The 21,447-nt window shown below is 47.3% G+C and overlaps 1 non-coding gene across 1 annotated transcript; it reads left to right on the forward strand.

Moving 5' to 3' along the window:
* The first annotated feature begins 8,301 nt into the window (after nt 1-8,301).
* TRNAP-CGG (transfer RNA proline (anticodon CGG)) lies at nt 8,302-8,374 on the forward strand. Its single transcript has one exon. It is a non-coding gene; the product is annotated as a tRNA-Pro (tRNA).
* The last annotated feature ends 13,073 nt before the right edge of the window (nt 8,375-21,447 follow it).

Raw genomic sequence — 21,447 nt, forward strand, 5'->3', positions numbered from 1 at the left:
AGACCTTGATCAGTCTTGCCTTCGTCAGGTTAACCACATACGTTTTTTGGGCGTCACTATTGACTCACGTCTACCGTGGCGACGAGCTGTGGACTCGATTGTGGCTTCACTATCTTCGCGTCTCAATGTGCTTCGTAGAGTTGCTAGTGAGCAATGGGGAAACCATCCTGCTTCAATGATCAGGCTTCACGATGCCCTGGTGACAAGTCGCATAATGTACCAGCTCCCTTTAATTTCCCCCTCGGTATCGCAGCTGGAACGCCTTGAGGTTTTGCACAGAATGGGACTAAGGAGGGCTCTCGGCGTTCCGCAGGCTGCTCCAAACAATGCAGTACTGTATGAGTCTCAATCGAAACCTCTTCGGCTAGCCGCTTCACAAAGACTTTTGCTGAAAATTGGCCGCCTCAGAGAGACTGTTGCTGGGAGAGCGCTTCTACAGCGCCTTCGAAAGAGATCTGAGTCCCAGGCGTACTTGGCTTTAAATACTCTTCGTTCTCTGGGTCTCGACCTTCGATATCGACCTAAGACGTTGAAGCCACCTTGGTTCTTTCCGAGCCTCGATTGTTCCTTGACAATTCCCCACGTTCGCGCTAAGCGGAATTCTCCTTTAGCGGCAATGCGTTCGCTCGTACTGGAACATCTTGAGACCGAATATGCCAGTCAACTTCAAATTTTTACAGACGGATCTGTGGACAAGGTCAGAGGATCTAGTGCAGCTGCTTTTCATATTCCGTCTTTGAAGTATGATTGGTCTGTTCGTTTTACTAAAGTCGTGTCCTCCACAATGGTCGAAAGCGTTGGCATTGAGGCAGCTCTAAAGAAGCTACGGTGTTGTACGCCTCAACCTACTGTCATAATTACGGATTCAAAATCTGCCCTTCAAAGGTTAGAGTACGGGTTCCCCACTGATGCCTTGAGTCTTAGATCCCTACGTTTGGTGCAGAATCTACATAGCAAAGGCTTCTCTATACGTTTTCAATGGGTGCCCTTGCACATAGGTGTCGTAGGCAACGAGATAGCAGACAACCTCGCCCATACAGCTCTCTCCGGGATTCCAGTACATGGAGTCCCTCATGAAGTCAAGCAAATGTTCAGAGATGTGGTGTTGTGCCAATTCAGTTCTTTGTGGAGCTCTCCTCATCAGCCATGTGTGACCAAGGGTCTCAAAAGGTACCAAGCCACTTTGCTGCACCGCGTTCGCACGGGTTCTGCTCTTACGCCGGCGTGGATGTATAAGACTGGCCTAGCGTTGTCACCATTGTGTTCAACGTGTGGTGTGTGTGGTGACATAGAACATTACCTCTTGTGCTGTACTTTGTACAACGCGGAACGGGATGTGTTATTCGGATCCCTCAAGAAGGCAGGAGTTCCTCACAGTTCTCTTCAGGACATTGTTTTCCCGCGCGGGAGCCAGTCGAGTAGAAGGGATGCTTCTCGCCTTCTTCTACTTTACCTGCAGGACACGGATTTGGCCTCCACATGGTGACCTCAGGAGTGTGTATTTGGGTTTTTGCGGACAGTGTTTCTGTGATTTGTATTTAAGTGTCGCTACGGTGGAGCATTTGCCGGCAGCAACTGCAAGGCTAATCCCACCGGTAGTTTACAACCACTCAACTCAACTCTAGCTGTTCCCTGAGGCAGAGTTCATTGTTGTGTAAATCACACTTATATTCCCTGTACATTACACGCATGTAACAGCTGATCTGTGCCAATCAAGGTCCTCTCTCAAATTTTGAAGCGATAGCTTCCCTACGGGACCTCGTGCTTCGATCGCTGTGTGCCTATATTTCGCCTTCAGCTGAGTTAAAGGTGAAACCATGAAAAAGAGAAAAAGAAATTGAATCGATATTCATGACCGGCAGCCGAACCCACGGCTGCGCAAACTGATATTCATTAAGAGCCACTCAGCGAGACCACTACTCTATCGCCGCAGCCAACACGCCTCGTGTTAAACTGCACCACACTCTCGCGCTGTGCATTGGAGTGTGTCATCTTCATAAACTTGCACCTGCTCCGTTCCGCGTCACTGCCTGCTCACCGTCGTCTTTCAAGTAGCACAGATGCTTGCTTTCGCTCCGAATCGAATGTAGTAAACATTCTCTGTTTTTTTTTTCTCTTAAGTTTCGTGGTATGGGGAGGAGGGGGAGGGGGCGCAGTTCAAGCTGTGCCGATGCGCCCTTTCTATTCTGAATATTAACGTTCTTTTCCTTTACGCGGGTTATTGTAAACCGTAGTGAGTACGGCAGTGGTGAAGTTGCGCAGCGGGGAAGCAGCTAATACAAAGCCCTCCGTATTTATTCTATACCCCGGAATTCTCACCTCATGTTACTTGCGTTAAGGGGGCGCTGCTCTCGCACCGAAGTAAAAGCCTTTCGCGAACGATGGAGTAGCGCCATCGGTTGGCGCATATATACCGGGTGTTTCAGCGAGCACTTTCAAGAATTTCTGAGAATATTGGGTCCAATATAGCAACAAACGTAGGATCACACTCTGTGCCCTGGTGGGCACAATATGCTGCAAAACCCCTCAAATATCCAAGTGATTAACAAAAAACCAATAACTTTTTCATTATCGTAGATTGGTAGTCAGTCACAATTGGGAGTTTGATGCCGTGAACCAGAGGATGTCATATATGTTTTTTTAACGAAGAAAAACTCAATTTCCAGAGACTTGTAATGCGAAGAAATCAGACGTTTTTTTCCCGCACGCGACCGCAACTGGGCGCACGAAGAGCGTCGGAAGTATTGCGTAAGCGAAGCGTCCGCTGGTGACGTGTCGTAATGAATGCAGCGCCCGGTTCTAAACGCGTGTGCCAACTTCCCTCGCTGGATAACCTCGGCGCTCAGCTTACACCGCGGCCGGCGTTATCGACTGCTTCGTCGCTCGGAGTAAGGAAAGTTATAGCCATCGTCTGCTACGCGGCCGTCGTTTTTTGGCAACACTGATAGGTGATAAGCACACCTGGCGCTCTGCCTGTCTGGTTAACTCCTCAGAGTTCTTTAATCTTTTTTTTTTATTTTCGTCACTAGATTCGCGAAAGGGATAAAGGTACTCTTCTCTGACAGTGTGCAGATTACTGTTTAACGTTAAATATGCCGGTATATCGACATGCATTGTATTATTTCTGTCAGCGTCTATTTCTTTAATGCGGTATCGACTTGACTGCTACAATAGATGAGAATGACTTCGTAGATGAAAAGATTCTAACTGAAAACATTGCAATTTTAGCACTGAGGTGCTCCGTACCGGCTGGCTCAATACGGTTGCCGTGTGCTGGATCAGACACGTTTCGTGCTGTAAGAAGTGCTAGTTTAAACTTCATTAGGAAACCTTTTCCGCAGATTTTTAGCACTTTCTAGTTGTATAAAAAACGAATGAATGAAATTTGTACCTTTATGGATGTAGTCGATTGCATCCCCACTTGGACACTCAAGGAAAGAACCAGTATATGGGATGAAAAGAAGCCGTTTTCACATCACGTGTTCAAAATGCTTGCCGTCCATTGGGATGCACTGTAGAATACGGTATTTGATGGAATTCACTCATTCAGATCTTCGAATTTCGCTGGCTCCGTATTGAAGACTTCGTTCTTTCCGTATCCCCAGAGAAAGGTATCCAGTGGTGAAAAATCGGGCGATTATTTTGGAGGCTACGTTGTCGTCAACCCCCACCCCCCCCCCCCCCCCCCCCCGCCCGCTTAGTCCATTGGTTGGAACTCCAGGAATTGCACCGCGGAACGAAAAAGATGTGGCGGGGCTCCGTCATGCTGAAACCACATTTTTTTTCAACTCGACCAGTCGAAGCTCTGAAACAAATTCGGAGACGGCGCATTTTAGGACGCAGTCTGTGTACTTTTCCCAGTTAGGTTTCCGTGGATGCAGTAAGGCCCGACGATACGGCCGTCATAAACGACACACCAAACGTTTGCTGGCCATCTTACTTGGTGCTTCTGCTGGCGTAGCCAATGTAGATTCTTGTCGCACCAATAATGCGCATTGTGCAAGTTCACACTGGAGTCCCTGCAAAATTGGTTTGGTTTGGTTTGGTTTAAGGGGGTTTAACGTCACAAAGCGACCCAGGCTGTCAGGGACGCCGCAGTGAAGGGCTCCGGAAATTTCGACCACCTGGGGTTTTTTTACGTGCACTGACATCGCACAGCACACGGGCCTCTAGAATTTAGCCTCCATCGAAATTCGACCGCCGCGGCCGGGATGGAACCCGCGTCTTTCGGGTCGGCAGCCGAGCGGCATAAACCACTCAGCCATTGCGGCGGCTCCTGCAAAATTGGGCCTCGTCTGTCAAAGCACTTCGTGCAAACATTCCGGGTCCCTCATCACATTTAATTAGGCACCACTTGCAAAAATCGAGCCGTTTCTGAAAGTCATTCGGTGTCAGTTCCCGATAAAGACACACATGATAGGGGCGGTAGCTGTGCCTTGATAGTGACCTTCAAACTGATGCCGGGCTGGCTCCGTGCGCGTTGGCGATTTCCCCGACACTTGCTTCTGACCTGACAGAAACGTACGCGAGGACATCAATGTAAAAATCGTCGGTCGCGCTCCCTGATTTCTTCCTTTTCTGAACATGAACTGATCAAGTAGATTTAAACCGATAAAAATATCGATACGAACGTGGGACGAGTCGGCACACGTCGACCAGGATGTTGGGCAGAATACAGTTTGGATGCCAGCTCCGCGTCCATTTGAGCGCTCACCCAAGTGATCACAATGTCCACCTTCTCGGCAGTAGAGTATCAGAGTTGCGCTGGCGCGGCCATTCCCACAACTCACACAATGCGGCGTGACGTTTTAATCCTAGGCGGAACTTCCACACATTCAAGTGATTTTGAAACACTGGCACTGCAATGGCCTTGTCACACGCGTACCTCCAAGAAAAGCACCTAAAATGCAAACGACTGCGCTCTATTGGGGAACTGAAGCTAACACACTCCAACACACCCGCAAAACAAATGCCCGATAGCACACAGCCACTGCCGCGCAAGCTCTCCTTGCCACGCTGAAAAAGCTTTTCTTTTTCGGCCCTGATGCCCAGCGATTATAAGATAACATAAGATCAACCTAGCGAGTAAATGAATTCATGATGACGCACAAAAACGAGCCCGTCGGGGAGTCATGCAAGTAGTCGCGCACATACACGCAAAAAAAAACGCCTGCAGATGCGCCAATCAGAGCTCTCAAAATCAACGTTCCCGTAAGTGAGGATGGCTATATAATTTACGTTACTCCGAGCGACGAAGCAGTCGATAAAGCCGGCTGCGGCCTAACCTGAGCGCCGAGGTTCTCTAGCGAGGAAAGTTAGCTCACGCTTTTCGAACTGGGCGCTGCATTCATTATGACACGTCACCGGCGGACGCTTCGCTTATGCCATACTTCCGGCGCTCCTCGAGGCTCAGTTTCGGCCGCGTGCAGGAAAAAGCACCGGATTTCTTCGCGCTGCAGGGCTCTAGAAATGGAATTTGTCTTTCTTTCAAAACTGATATGACATTGTCATGTTTACGGCATCAAACTAACAATTGGAACTAACTGCCTAGGTACGATCATTAGAAAAAATTATTAGGTTTTTTTTTAATTACTTAGATAACTATAGGGGTTTTGCAGCATATTGCGTCCGTTGGGGCAGAGAGTGTGATCTCAAACCTATTTTTTTGCTATACTGAGCTTAGTATTTTCATGAATTTTTTAATGTGTTCGTTGAAACGCCCGGCATATTTACATCGATGGCCTCAGATATGTCATGAGAGTACACAAATCTTTCCATTCTCATCGTAGACTGTAGCGAAAAACTCGATTAGGCTCCATCAGACGCTGAATTCGATATTATGCAAGATTGCTTCCCCGTTACAGCCTGAGCTTGCAGGAGAAAGCTCTTCGTTTAGCAAGATTGAATGCGTTTGTAATTTTTTGCATGAAATGTAGCCTACCTGTCTAAACGTGCCATGTCTTTCTGCATGCTACTCCCCCATTTTGTGCATGTCTGCATTACACTATAATAAGGAAAACGTGAGCGTGCACTGACGGTTGAGTTTTGTTCGATAAGCGCAACGAAACGCAAGAACTGTGAATAAATTTAGTGCACATTGCTTCGATTCGAAGGTTTGTAAGTCGAACTCAGATAGACAGGCGAGCGAGTGGCTACTTCTATTGTATGGAAAAACGAAGGCAGCAGGCTGAGCGACATGCTTAGATGTGCCGAGCATGAGATAGCAATATTTATTTGAACGTAAATGAAGGTGTAATTAACAACATTCACCGCAGGAGGAACTTCCCGACACATGCGTGTGTTATCTCTGGTTCAAAAATACGCGCAGCACCTTAATAGAAAAACTTCAGCTACCCCATATTCTCACTAATTTATTCCAACCCTGGCGAGCCGCGGTCTCTATTTTGTGTGTTCCACGGAGGTTCTTTTATGATAGCTCGACGAGACAGATACGTACCATGCAAAAATGATATTCGCGTATATGTGTGTGCGTTACTCTTGTATGATAGTATACCATTTCAGCCTTATCAGGCAAATTATCCGGTTAACATTAGGCAGTGCCTTCTTTTCGTCCTCTCTCAATGTGTTCATTGCTTATGTTACGTATTAAATTATAATAATGAAGGTAATTATACTCGCAGCTGTTTCGAGTATAAGTTACGGCTGGCACCCACGTCCGAAATATTGTTAACAAATGTAACCTCCGCGCATAAGAAATTAGTACATGAATGCATGATCTGAGAGCTTTACTAAGTTTATCTTGTGCAAGCCCTTCAATCCAACAAAGAAGCGAGTCCATCAGAAGTACACACTACCAGCGCTGGCACTAAGCATTTTTTGTTAGTCCTTTGTATTTCGCGTTGTTCCAAGGCACCGAAAAAAGCTGACAAACAACCAGTGCAAAAAAAAAACAGACTGCTTTTCAACCAGACCGAAAGCCAGCACTCCTCCTTCAATTTTATTTGCGCAAAACCTTGACGGCTTCCTTAAAAAACTTTAGCCTAAGTTGGACTAAGCGCTCATGCAAAATACCTTGAGCACCGCTATACCCTTGAGAAAAACTATATTCTTCCGAAAAAAGATCTAAAGTGTGAAAGAAATCGGTGCTTAGGTAATCCTTGGCCATTACTGCAACAGTGCATTCGATGGCTACGTTTTCACCTATGGAAATGAGGGGCTCGTTTGACAGTTTCCGCCCTCGCCCTTAGATGACGTTCTACGTCACACTCGCGGTATTACAGGACGTGCTACGTCCACCGCTATAGACGAGGGTGGCGCTGATGAACACTCTCAAGGTTCGCTTACACCCAGTAAACATAAATACCCACGAAAGCAGCAGATTGGACAGCCCTCGCCATAGCTCAGTTGGTAAGAGCACCGGACGCGATTTTCAGAGGTCGTGGGTTCGGATCCCACCGGTGGCATGGTTGTTTTTTCTGCTGCTTTATAAGTAATTTTCTTTCAACCGATGAATTAGCACTACAAATGAAATTTAAAAAATTACAAACATTCCCTTATGCACCTTGGTTTCGGTGACTGTTAGCTTCCTTAATATGTTTGTCAAACGAGCCCCTCATTTCCTTTACCTTGTCTGCTAATAGCTTAACGGGGGTCTCGGTTCTGGCAGTCTTGTCGCCATAGGTAGCATAAGAGGGCTCTCGCATAGTTTCCGCTTTCGCCGTTAGATAACGTTCTACGTCACACTCGCGGTATTACAGGACGTGCTACCTCCACCGCTATGGACGAGGGTGGTGTAGTGAACACTCTCATGGTTCGCTTACACCCAGTAAACATAAATACCCACGAAAGCAGCAGATTGGACAGCCGTCGCCGTAGCTCAGTTGGTAAGAGCACCGGACGCGATATTCGGAGGTCGTGGGTTCGGATCCCACTGGCGGCATGGTTGTTTTTTCTGCTGCTTTATAAGTAATTATCTTTAAACCGATTGATTGGCACTACAAATTAAATATCAAAAATTAGAAACATTCACCTATGCACCTTCGTTTCGGTGACTGTTGGCTTTCTTAATATGGTTGTCAAACGAGCCCCTCATTTCATATGCCTTCTCTGCTAATAGCTTAACGGGGGTCTCGGTACTGGCAGTTTTGATGCCATAGGTAGCATAAGAGGGTTCTCGCACAGTTTCCGCCCCCGCCGTTAGATGACGTTCTACGACACACTCGCGGTATTACAGGACATGCTACGCCCACCGCTATGGACGAGGGTGGCGCTGGCGAACACTCTCAAGGTTCGCTTACACGCAAGACATAAATACCCATGAAAGCAGCAGATTGGACAGTCGTCGCCGTAGCTCAGTTGGTAGAGCACCGGACGCGGTATTCGGAGGTCGTGGGTTCGGATCCCACCGGCGGCATGGTTGTTTTTTCTGCTGGATCATAAGTAATCTTCTTTAAAAGTAATTTATGGGCACTACAAATTAGAAAAAATTAGAAACATTCCCCTATGCACCTTTGTTTCAGTGACTGTTCGCTTCCATATATATATATATATATATATATGGAAGCGAACAGTCACTGAAACAAAGGTGCATATATATATATATATATATATATATATATATATATATATATATATATATATATATGGAAGCGAACAGTCACTGAAACAAAGGTGCATAGGGGAATGTTTCTAATTTTTTTTCTAATTTGTAATGCTTATCAATTACTTTATATATATATATATATATATATATATATATAGCAACTGCAGAGCTACCAATTTCCTCCATAAAGTTCCAGTACGGAATAAGGGAACGGTTGGGGATAAGAGTTAATGGAGAATACCTATAAACTGCGATTCGCTGATGGCATTGCCTTGCTCAGTCACTCAGGAGGTGAACTGCAAATCATGATCAATGAGTTAGGCAGGCAGGACAAAACGGTGGATCTAAAAATTGACATGCAGAAAACCAAAGTAATTTTCAACAGTGTAGCAAGGGAACCGCAGTTCACAATTGGCAGCGAGGCGCTGGACGTGGTAAAGGAATACGTCTCCTTAGGGCAGGTAGTGACAGCTGATCCGGATCATGAGAAGGAGATAACTAGAAGGATAAGGATGGGGTGGAGCGCATATGGCAGGTTTTCAAATCATGAATGGAAGTTTACCAATATCCCTCGATAGAAAAGTGCACAACAGCTGCATCTTATCGGTACTTACCTACGGGGAAGAAACGTGGAGGCTAACGAAAAGAGTACAGCCTAAGTTAAGGACAACGCGGTGAGCTATGAAAAGAAAAATGATAGGTGTAACGTTAGAAGACCGGAAGCGGGCAGAGTGGGTGAGCGAAAAAAACGCGGTTTAATGACATCTTAGTCGAAATCAAGAAGAAGAAATGGGCCTAGGAAAGGCATGTAATGCGAAGGTAATTTAACCGCTGGTCGTTATGGGTAACGGAGTGGATTCCAACAGAAGGCAAGCGTAGCAGGGTGCGGCAGAAGGTTAGGTGGGCGGATGAGAATAGGAAGTTCGCAGGCATAGTATGGGCGCAGCTGGCACAGGACAGGGTTAATTGGAGAGACATGGGAGAGGCCTTTGCCCTGCAGTGGGTGTAGTCAAGCGGATGATGATGATGACGATGATGATGCCTGAGATGTCAAACGATGCCGCTTCCCGAGTATCTTCCAGCAAGATTTTTTTTTTCAATGCGTTTGTTAGAAGCTGAGTTATCGGGGAAACGTTTTCAGGACTGAACAAAGGCTTGATCGTGCTTTTACTACAAGTCAGCACGACCTTTTACGGCGGCAATACTGGCACTCGAGTCAAGGCGTTCGTTGTGCATTTTGCATGATTTTTAGGAAAAGAATATACACGTGGAATACAATTGCTAATGTGACGTGCTGCGCTGAGTCATACGCAGCTCTGCCACCCGACCACACTATGTACTACTGGTGGTCGATCAGTGACGCGTCGCATCGCGAGCAGGGACGACAATGAGCACTTGTCAGTTCATTCAGTCGGCTGTGATTCGTTCCCGGATACGAAGAATGTGGTGTTGAAGTCCGATTCCGAGGTTGATGTAAGTGATGGTATATGTCCCTGCGTCTGATGGCGCTGGTACCTGCGTATACGCCGCGCGCGTTTTCAGCCTACATAAACTAGCACCAGATATTGAGAAAGTTGCACAGTGTCACCCCGCCACAAGAATGCCATAAAATATAAACCGAAAGCGTGACACGACATAATTCACAAGGACGCCTAATTACCCTCTAACTGTTGGCAATGCAGTGGCATTGGAAGCTGTTACGCGACTTCCCGCCAGCCGACGGGCGAATTTTATGACCCACGACAGCTCTTAAAATCGAGATTAACTGCTACATACAAGGATCTCATTCACCGGCTAAGCTCGCTTACGGATGGCGAAAGCCAGTTTTATGCAAAATGCCCCAGTTGTCACCTAAGTGCTACTGTCCAGTGCTTTTTTCTCCAATTCTTGACTTTATTCTCATACCAATAAACTTGATATTTAAAAAATTACTCGTTTGTTTGAATCAAAGTTATTCATGTAAGACAAAATGCTATCAGTTGCAACCAACGTATTGTTTTCGCTAGTTCTCACTGATAAAAAGTCTACGGCCCGGGCGTTGTCATTTGCGTAAGTGCACGATCACACAGTTAATTATCTGCGTCCTCGAATATAAAAAATTGTCGATGATATCGAAATACCGGCATATTTTTTTTTTCTGGACTTGTTCTCAAAATTCGACGTCCAGGTGGATCTAGAGTTTGTTAAGCAATTCGCCTAACAGAAGCCCGCGTACATAAGAAGTCGGTATACGGAGTAAGGCTACAAGGAAAAAAATTTACCGGAAACATTTACGGAACTTACGTTCGAGCAGTTCGAAAGCATTGCTACTCTATTCAAATTCCATTCAAATTCTATTCAATTTTATTTTAATTCTGTACTCATTCTACTCTGTTTCTTTGTAATTGGTGTATTGGTAAGTACAGGTACTTACTATATTGCCGGTTTATTTTGTATTTTCACACCTTTGATGATGTCACACCGTTTCGTCCAATATAATAAGCGTCTTTGTGCGGCAACGGGTTTTCGGGTCGAAGAGCCAATTAACGCTTTCGCGTTAATAATAGCGATCTGGTAACTGCCAACTCTCATTAAAACCCTCATTTTCATTTTCGCGGGGAAACGCAATCGTGCTTAGTGCCCTAGGGCGCTATTTCTACGCTAGTCGAGACACCCGCGTTTCTTATCCGGATACTCGAAGGCTTAAGCATGTGGCTACATTCGGACATGAGCAGTGTTTGAGCTGATTCCGTTTTCTCTCTCTTTTCTTGCCTAACGGCGCTGTTAAAAGCTCATCTTATAACGGATGTTTTCTGATGATGCTCGTCTAGAAATAGATAGCAGTTGGTCGTGGATACATTACGTTCCGGCGCACAGCTGCTTTAGTTAAGATATACGAATTTATTCATAATGTTTTTATTTCCCATTTATTTATTTATTTATTTATTTTTCGTTGTTTGTTTGTTTGTTGGTTGGTTTGTTTATTGCCATATTTGCCATTCCGCGTTAGCTAAAACCTACCGCAACCACTTCTCCGGCAGCGATAGCGACCTGAAGCTGGTCGTGGAGTGGGTCTTTTACAGGAGTATAGAGTGCAAATGTTGGGCGTGCCTTCTTTCCTTGAAATAATGACAAGACATTCTTAAACGTAAATCGCAGGGTGGAGCGCGCTGCAAAGTTGCTTATATCTGAATCTCTTTCCTCACGTAGGTTTGGTTTTGGTTCCAGTTGTCAAATTATGGCTACTGCGTCAAAGTTACGCGTTGTTGTTCCTGCTTTTCAGACAGGCTAGAGTAAAAGAAAGTGGAAAATGAAAAAGAAAAGAGGCGGCTGCGTGCAAACCGTTATTCCCGACCTTACTGCAACGCAATTTTGACGTCATAGCCACCATTGGGCTGTTCAGGCAAAACAACGGGCGAGAAGAAATTCCAGTCTAAATTGCGAATGTCAGGACCCCGTAGAGTATCTGTTACCGGTCCAATGCACTTATTTTTTTGGAAATGTGGCGGAGAGTTTGAAGGACGCTTCACTCCCGCCACCGGTTGGCCCGGTATTGCACTGTTTCCGGGATCGGCCTTGTCTTTAGCGCGTCTTTACTATCCTGTCTCTCTATGCCATCTTTCAACTCTCCGACTATCTGCACGTGGTAGCGAATGTGGCTCGGCTTGAGCCAGTGGGCAGGCCTGTGCACTTTCCTTTTCTTTCTTCCTGGTAACAACAGACAGACAGACAGACAGTCTAAATTGTTCACATGGTCTAGGTGAATTGCACTTAAAAATTAATCTTTGCGATTGTCGGATACAACTTCCTGACGCAGTGGTACACGCGCTGACAGCAAGCCACTCAACCAATGACGTCAGCCTATTGTCACGGCGTGGCGATAGACAGCCTTCCACCAATTAAGGGGGATCACTGACGGATAGTGGGTGCAAGAAAATTAGGGCGACGTCACGACAATATGCCGACGCGATGGGCTGGCGAGCTTTCGTCTCCGGAAATTCGAAGTAAAAAACAAAGCAAGAAAAAAGAAACATATTTTCTCAACCCATTTAGAGATATGAACAGGTATTGACGCTGCATTGTTTCTTCAACCTACCAGACGTATGTTATCTCCCGGGATTCCGGGCTGGTGTCGAAAAGAGCCTCGGCACTGCGGCTCCTCAGCACGTGGATCACCGTGACCGCAGTGGCTGTGCCGGTGGCCAGCAAAGAGACGCACGCCAGCGTCACCACGAGTCGCACGGCGGAGCCGTCGTCGCCTCCACGCGGGGGCTGCGCGCACGCCGACGCTGTCCATTCTTTGTCACAAAACATGCAGCCCAAGGGATTTGCTTTCTAAGCCATGTAGTGGGACTCATTAGCACATTCGACAGTTCCAAGTTTTGGAGGGCCGAAGACTTAAGTTCCTCCCGCCTTCGTGAGATTAAGGTCGCTGAATATGCAAAAAGAGCCGGGCTGCAGGGCTCAGAAGCAAGCAGACCCATTGGGCTGTGTACTTTTGACAGAGACTGTACATCAGCCGCTCTGTTTTTCGTCTAAATTCCTGAAAGTCGATGGTCAAGCAAGGTTGTAAAACAAGCCTGCTAGATCTACAAATAGTGCAGGGCTCTTTGAATTCGACACTATTATTAAGTTTGCGGATAACGCGAGGCTGGTTAAAAGAAAAGAACAGGATCAAGTTCATTGAATTATAAATCCAAAATTCAGGAAAAGTGTGACATTGACTGATTTTACGAAGGTCAGATATAACAAAAGCAAGTATACATTACTGACACCCCGCCCGCATCACCACTCTTTAAGAAGCGCTGTTTTTCTTCAGGATATCCCCGCTTATAGATCACGCAGTAGAGAATCGAAAAATCACAGTGAAGTGCTGCAGGTGCCAAGGCACAGCGGCACAGGAAAGGAGCTGTGCCGATTTCCTGACAATGTCCTTGGGCATTGAGTACAACGAGAAGAAAGCTTGTCTTAGGCTCAGCCCAAGGCCGTTCGCAGCCCCACAAACAGGTTTGAGCGCATGTTAATAATAATAATAATTGGTTTTTGGGGAAAGGAAATGGCGCAGTATCTGTCTCATATATCGTTGGACACCTGAACCGCGCTGTAAGGGAAGGGACATGTTAATCTCTTCATTGTTTTCTCATTTTTATGATAGAATTGGGTCAACGAACATCAGAAGCTGAGCACGCTAGCTCGTAAGTGCGTTGATTTCACTTTACTCATATTCCAATATGAGTGTGTAGATGTGCTTGAGCACCTGCGAGTCCCTCATACGAACGTGCGTGGGCATCTGCGAACATGAATGCATGCTATACAGTGAGAGTGCTATTGCGTCCCTGTGATCGACAGTGAGTTCCACTCGTTGTCAATGCATATGCTGGGAAGCGTGATTTTGCGAGTAACGAGTGGATGCGTGAGTGAACCGCTATGAATGCAGAACTGATGCTAGTGCCTATGTGAGTGTAGGTGAGCGTGAGTGAGCCGGAACGAATGAGACCGTACCCCTGTTAGTGGTGAGCACTCATGCACTTGGCTGTCAGTAAGTGGACGGAGAAAAAAATATTTGGTTTGGTTTTATGAGGAGTGACGTCTCAAAGCGACTCGGGCTATAAGGGACGCCGTAGTGGAGGGCTCCGGATAATTTCGACCACCTGGAGTTTTTTATCCTGCGTTGTTATCGCATAGTGCAGTGTAATTGCGGCGGTTGAAATGTGACTGCCGCGGCCGGCATCGAACCCATAGGTATTAGATCGAACCAGCTAGGATCGAAAAAAATATTTGTGTGTGAGCTTGAGTGATACACGCCTCATGGTACTGAAAAATTCATGCAACCTAGTCACTTGTGGCCTGTACTAAGCTGGATGCTGTACAGTGTCATTACGTGCCTGGGGCAGGTCTTCGGTCCTGAGCGGCTCCATGACGCGTGCGCCATACTCGCCGACTCCATAGCGAGGAAGATCGTACCGCTCGACATCGGTGCCGCGCTGCTTTCCCGGAGAGCGGCGGTCTTTTCGAGAATTGTCGTCTGCGTTTTAGAATCAGGGATGCAGGCATAAGTGACATTCCTACATTTACAGGCCGTTGTACTACTGGAAGGAACTTATATTTCCTCACTCAAGTCATCCCTGTTCCTGAAATACGGTTTTTTAGTATTATATGCCTCATTAATAAACTCTACGGAGCACCCCTGTACTGCTGGAAAATGGCGCAATGCCATCTGTCACTCAAACTCCCCGCATGTTTTAAGTGGTAGCAATAGAGGCCCCATGGGAACAAAATGCGTCGTCGGTCGTAACACTCGCTTATTGTCTGCAGAGAAGACACGTCATTCCGTAGAGGGAAGTGCCGTTATCCTGACGGGTGTGACGTACCTTCCAGTAAATGCATCATTGTCAACCTAAATATGCCCACTCCAGGGCAAAGGCCTCTCCGATATCGCTTCAATTAACCCTGTCCTGTCAGTCAGTCTGTTTCTTCAAATCGTCAATTTCTTCAAATCGTATTTCCGATGCGTTCAACCAAAAAACTAAGCTCATTTATTCGTTTAAAGCATTCTAGTGGTGCGTTCTGCTGTCGCCGCTCACCAAAAACATCAGCAGAGTCTCAGAGAGTTGACGCTGTGCGAGTAATTCACGATTGTGCAACGCCGTGGCTAATTCTTGATTGTCACTCAGTCCTTTGAGGTTTTCTCTACTGTTCTATAGTTATACTCGGCAAACGCCAAGATTAGCGTAAATAAGGCCTGTCTGCGCTGGGCATCTACCAGGACGGAAGACCAGGACGGACGGAAGATTACTCTCCGTTGGCCTTCCAGCTGCCCCGGCCACAGCAATGCTTTTATTATTTTTTATTTGTAGTAATAGAAATCGTTAGGAAATAAGTAGCACCGAACAAACAAAATTATATTGGAAGTCATAAGAATATAGCAGCTTCCTATATTTTTTTCTGTGCAATGAAAGCGTCTACCTGCTTTTCATAGTGCAGGAATTCTCTCGAGCATCGTAGTCACGAATATGGGTAAAATGCACCTGAAACCGGTTGGATTCATAAGGCCTATTTAGTTCAGTTATTTCGGGAGTATAGCGGCAGGCAGTATTGGCGGGTCAATAATGCGGTTTGATTTTAAGTGGGCGTTGGAGAAAGTGTTTCGATATTCGATGTAGAGCGTATGCACTACTAAACAAGAAACACAGAGTAAGCCCTTTTTTTTTAGACCTCAGGCAGACTTTACCCATAAGGAGAGTTATTTGTGAGAGACTCTACGGGCGAGCGCGAATAGATTTCTTTTTGCCGGATTCTTCTTATGATTTCAGCTTTAGACCTGCTATATTCATCGCATCTCAAAAATTCAGGTTCTAGCGCTTATAATGCCTGCTTTCCATCATCACAGCCGAAAAGTAACAGCAGCGTCAGTAATCAAGAAGAGACTTGCCTAGTCTTTTCCCTCTGTCGGTGTGCCCAAGTCCCGCCAGAGCTCCCGGGACAGTAGGATGTGCGGGCGCCAAGTTCGCTTTGCTGGGGAGAGCCGTGGAAAAAGTGGTGGGTGTATACGCTTGAGAAATGGCAGTGACGGTGCGAAGAGGGTTGCTGGCAGTGCCCCGAGGCTGTAAGTGCATGGCGGTTTTGTCTGGAGCGCTGCGCCCTGTTGCCATCGCGCTAGCTCGCCCCTCATTTTCATTGGACTTGGGCGAACTGCTCCTCAAGGTCTCACGGCGGCGGCTTCCGAACGGCGTGCTGCCCATCGTTGGCGCACCGGTGTCCATGCCAACGGTCTGTGGATCAGTAGCTTAGTCGGTAAAGTTAGGAAGGCCTTCTTGCAGGTTGAGTGCGGTCCGTAGTGCCTAAGTGCTCTTGGGATTTTAGATCTTATTCTGGCGGCCGGAGCTCTTTCATTCAGTAGACTTCTTGTCCATCACTCTTGCTTGAGGATCTGATAAGGACGCTGCTAGAGCGGCTGGGGCATTCTTCTTCTAACGGTGGTGCGTGCTAACCAGGTCAGCATAACTTGCGCCTTTTTTTTTTCTCCAGCGCTTGCAGGCAGTGTTGTAGTTTAAAATGTTTGTTGACGGTATTGAATATGAAACCCGTGGTTTGGGTCCCTATTTCTGTGTTTCATTTAACGGCGGCCCCCTTTACGAGACATTTCTGGTCCTCAGTACCGACGTTTATAAGGGAGGCCTCCCTCTAGGGAGCAAGCGAAAGCTGCGACCACGGATCTGATTTATGTAGTTGGTTCATGCTCATACGTCCTAATGTAAAAACAAGAAAAAAAGTAACAAGAGGTAAAATTACAAGAAAGGTATCGTCTACATATAATGGGGTTTCGGCAACAAGGCTTGAGACTTGGCCTGGCTTGTGCACGGCAGGCGAGAAAGAATAGCCACTTATTTAACAGTGACGTGCGCCCTCTGCATGTCATTGCGTTAGTTTGTACTATGTCGCTTTAGGGAACATTAAAAAGCGTTTTTAACGAAGTATCAGTACGATAAATGCCATTTATAAGCACTTGTATATAAATGAGCTTCATTATCTTTTTCTTTTGAAAACGCTCTCTAATCTGCTAATAAGAAAACTGTAGGTGGCGCAGTTATTAAACAATAATAATACACCTGACAACATCTGCTGTTATGCACGCGCAGTGTTGTAACGACAACGGTGCGAAAAGTAAACGAGCTCAGGTCAGAAAGCTGTTGTTAGTGACCGCGATCATTTCTTCAAACTAAACCGGGCCTTACTATTTTCAAGGCCGAGCGCCACGCCACCTATTCTTCGTAGCCAAGTTTTGCGTTATATGCCTCTGTTTCTGGTGGATAGATCAAAGGTTAGGCTACATTTAACGTGATAGCGTTGAAGGCCCCTTTAGGCAGAAAATCCGGTGTCTGAGATGTGAGCATAAAATCACGGCCATGGAATCTGGCAGTTGGTCCCTAGGGATCAGCCACACAAGTGACGTGTCCTTGCGGTAACCTCACGACCTCCCCATAGGATAATGAACAAACTGGCCATCATGACTGGAGGCAGTTAAGTTAATGATTGGTGGCTCGGAAGAGCAACCAGGCCGCGTAAGGCCAACCGCTTGGAGCACCTGCAATTGCAGAGCGCGATTGCTTAACTGCGGCACCACTGCGCCAGAAGTGGTATGAGGGCTCCCAAGGATCTATTTGTAATGTCGATAATGACCAATTCCACATATATGGGCGGTAACCCACAAAAGCTACCGCGCCATCCTTTAAGGTTTCCCCTCCAGTTTTGCGTTATAATGCGCACTGAGCGAAGCTGTACCAGAGCTTACGTGAAACGTGGAGGCATCCTTCTTGAAAACGATTTTGCGTGTTCATACCCGCCGCGGTGGCTCAGTGGTTAGGGCGCTCGGCTACTGATCCGGAGTTCTCGGGTTCGAACCCGACCGCGGCGGCTGCGTTTCGATGGAGGCGAAACACAAAAGGCGCCTGTGTGCTGTGCTACGTCAGTGCACGTTAAATATCCCCAGGTGGTCGAAATTAGTCCGGAGCCTTCCACTACGGCACCTCTTTCTTCCTTTCTTATTTCACTGCCTCCATTATCCCTTCCTTCATGGCGCGGTTCAGGTGTCCAACGATATTTGAGAAAGATACTGCGCCATTTCTTTTCCCCAACAGCCAATTTATATGTTCATTTAGTACGTCTGCCTTGAAATGGTCTCACTGGCGATTCCGCACCTTTCGGGTCTTTATTATAGTAACCTCACTTGCGCACATTGCACTTTCTTTACCAGTATTAACGCGTTAGCGTTGAGAATGCCGATGTGCAGAAAATCTGTCGTCATCGCCGGTGTCAGCGTTGTGAGCGAAAAATCCTCGTAGAAGCAACCTAGGTGAGCAACCTAGGTCCTGTGGCCTTGTGGAGTCATTGCAACCTGCCCATCGAATTCTGAGCAAACTGACCACCGTGGCAGGTGGCAGTTAAAGCAATGATTGGTCACGAGAAGTTACCATGCAAGAGCGAACTATCGCACAAGCCCCACCGATGGCATCAGTTGACATCGCAGGGCCAGCCCTAAACCGCTGCTCCACTGCGCCAGGACCGATATGAGAACTGCCACGGATCTAGGACAAAATTCGAGAACGACCGAATTCCGCATATATGGGCGTTAACCCACGAAAGCTATCGCGTCATACTCTTACAGCGAAGTTAAAGTGTCCGGGACACTTTTTCTTTTTAGGATGTACCTGATGGTGTTTCTTTACTTTAGCATACATGCACACCGCACATTGTATTAGTCACGCAGGGAAGCTTCGGGAAAGTAAGCGTCTGGAACGGCGTAGCTTGGATTCACCTTGCCTATCTGAGAGTAGCAGCGGTGACCTGTCCGCTGGTGGACATGCTAGCGCCGCTTGCATAGCATATATGCTATGTAGCCGCTTGGAAGGTCCATGGGCAATCTAGGCAGTTCACGAAGAAAAGCTAGAAGGCCCGCACATTTTCTTGTCCACTCTGCATTTTGCTTTTTGGCAGAGCGGAAGCTTATGCCATATTTTCCAGCGACACTTTCCATTTTTTTATGTATAGAAATTATGGACAGCAATGCGCGGACAAAACATAAATATATAGGCACTTTATAGGCAATTTTTAACAGCGAAGCTATTCTTGGTAGAGGCTTTCATGGGACAAGGCGTGGTAACGCGAGCACAGCGATAAGGAGAGGGTACAGCATAGTGAGGGCGAGAGCAAGAGCCAAGCACAGGTGCAGCGTAGTGGAGAGAGGGAGAACGGGCGCCAAGCGCAGGTGGGCGGAGCCAAGGCGCCAGTGAGAGCACGCATGAGTGTAGGTGAGCGAAGTCAAGGACAGGAGGAGAAGAGCAGTCGGCCAATTGGAGAGCGCGCGCCCAACAGATGGTTCGGGCGAGTGCGCTTATATAAATCAGTGCGCTCGGCGGTCCTCTCTCGAATGTTCGGGAAATGGGTAAAGCCGCGCGCTCTCCGGAAGAAGCAGCCGCCCGTCGGGAGAGCGCGAACGAGCACGGCGGCGTCGGGCGAATCGAGAATCCCGCACGAGGGATACCGAAGCCACACGCAAGCGGAGGGCGGAAGATTCTGAGCTTCGAGCGAGAGAAACCAAAGGCCAGGACGGACGGACGGACGGACGGACGGACGGACGGACGGACGGACGGACAGACAGACAGACAGACAGACAGACAGACAGACAGACAGACAGACAGACAGACAGACAGACAGACAGACAGACAGACAGACAGACAGACAGACAGACAGACAGACAGACAGACAGACAGACAGACAGACAGACAGACAGACAGACAGACGGACGGACAGACAGACGGACGGACAGACAGACAGAGACAGACAGACAGACAGAGACAGACAGACAGACGGACGGACGGACGGACAGACAGACAGACAGACAGACAGACAGACAGACAGACAGACAGACAGACGGACAGACAGACAGACAGACAGACAGACAGACAGACAGACAGACAGACAGACAGACAGACGGACGGACGGACGGACGGACGGACGGACGGACGGACGGACGGACGGACGGACGGACAGACAGACAGACAGACAGACAGACAGACAGACAGACAGACAGACAGACAGACAGACAGGCAGGCAAGCAGACAGACAGACAGACAGACAGACAGACAGACAGACAGACAGACAGACAGACAGACACACAGACAGACAGACAGACAGACAGACAGACAGACAGAAAAACATTATTGAGCAAGTGAGTTTTAGGCCCGGCTGGGTCCGTGGGCCACTGCGCGGTCCCGCACTGCATCAAGTAGGTCATGCCGGGACATGACGTCGGCAGCCCAAGTCACCGCAGCAAGCTGCGATGTCCGGTCTGCAGACATAAGCAGGACCTCAGGAAGCTCCGCAGTTATCAGCGTTCGCGACGTTAAGTCTGTGAAGCTGGGCTAATTTTCTGCGCAGTTAGGCAGAGAAAAGCAAATCGTTCCGATCCAACACGCTAGAACACTGGCGGAATGATTCTATCGACACCCCGGGTACAGCGGCCGGAATTCCCCAGTTCGTAGGAGCACCGCCTGTAATCATTTGGGTAGTGCTGTTCATGCATCAAGCTCATGCTTTAATACAAAGCCAGGCAGCCCACTCAGGTAGCTTTTTATTTTCTTTCGCGCTGTAGTGGTTGCCCAGAAATCTCATGCGTACTTTGCACAAGAATGAAAAGGGGTTTCCTTTTGTGTGGCTCGAATAGAAACCTGCTTTCCGCAGCCTAGTTTAGTGATTAACACAACTGCATGGAGCGAAGCCTCCTCTTCGACTTGCTTTAATGCAGGAAATAGCCATTTCTGAACTCTTGCAGATTGGTTATGAAAGCTTGCCCATTTTTAGCGCTCCTCCAGGTTCCGCAAGCGAGGGCGGCAGCTTACTTTTCAAGAAAAATTTTGCCCATTCTGTACACGACGAAAGGGAGAAGAGACTCGGACAAGCATGTCTCTTCTCTGCATTTGTCCTGTTTAGTTTACGGAAAGTTTACACTGAAATGTTTCACTAACTGGGCCGACAATACGCGTTACTCAATTGCACAGTTGTATACTCCACCCCTTCCCCCACCCCCGAGTTCTTGGCTATAGGGACTCAACCCATGAAGTAGTCCAAGACGCAATATGAGCAATGTATAAACATTTTCTCTCTCGCTCTCTCCCCGCTACCCGACCGAAAGGACGATACAACTGTATCGCCTCCTGCACACTTCGGAATCTCGGAGCTCGCAAAGAATCAGTACCAACCAAAAAACTGTCGAATAAATTAATAATTTACTGGGATATTTTGTGTCAAAGTATTACTGAAAGCCGAAGTAAGGATTCCAGCGACAATTGAATTGCGAGAGGCCTGTAAGATAACACTACGGGCAGAAATAACAGATTTTGGCTCTC

The sequence above is a fragment of the Amblyomma americanum genome, chromosome 3 (genome assembly GCF_052857255.1).
Source record: "Amblyomma americanum isolate KBUSLIRL-KWMA chromosome 3, ASM5285725v1, whole genome shotgun sequence".
Classification (NCBI taxonomy): Eukaryota; Metazoa; Arthropoda; class Arachnida; order Ixodida; family Ixodidae; genus Amblyomma; species Amblyomma americanum.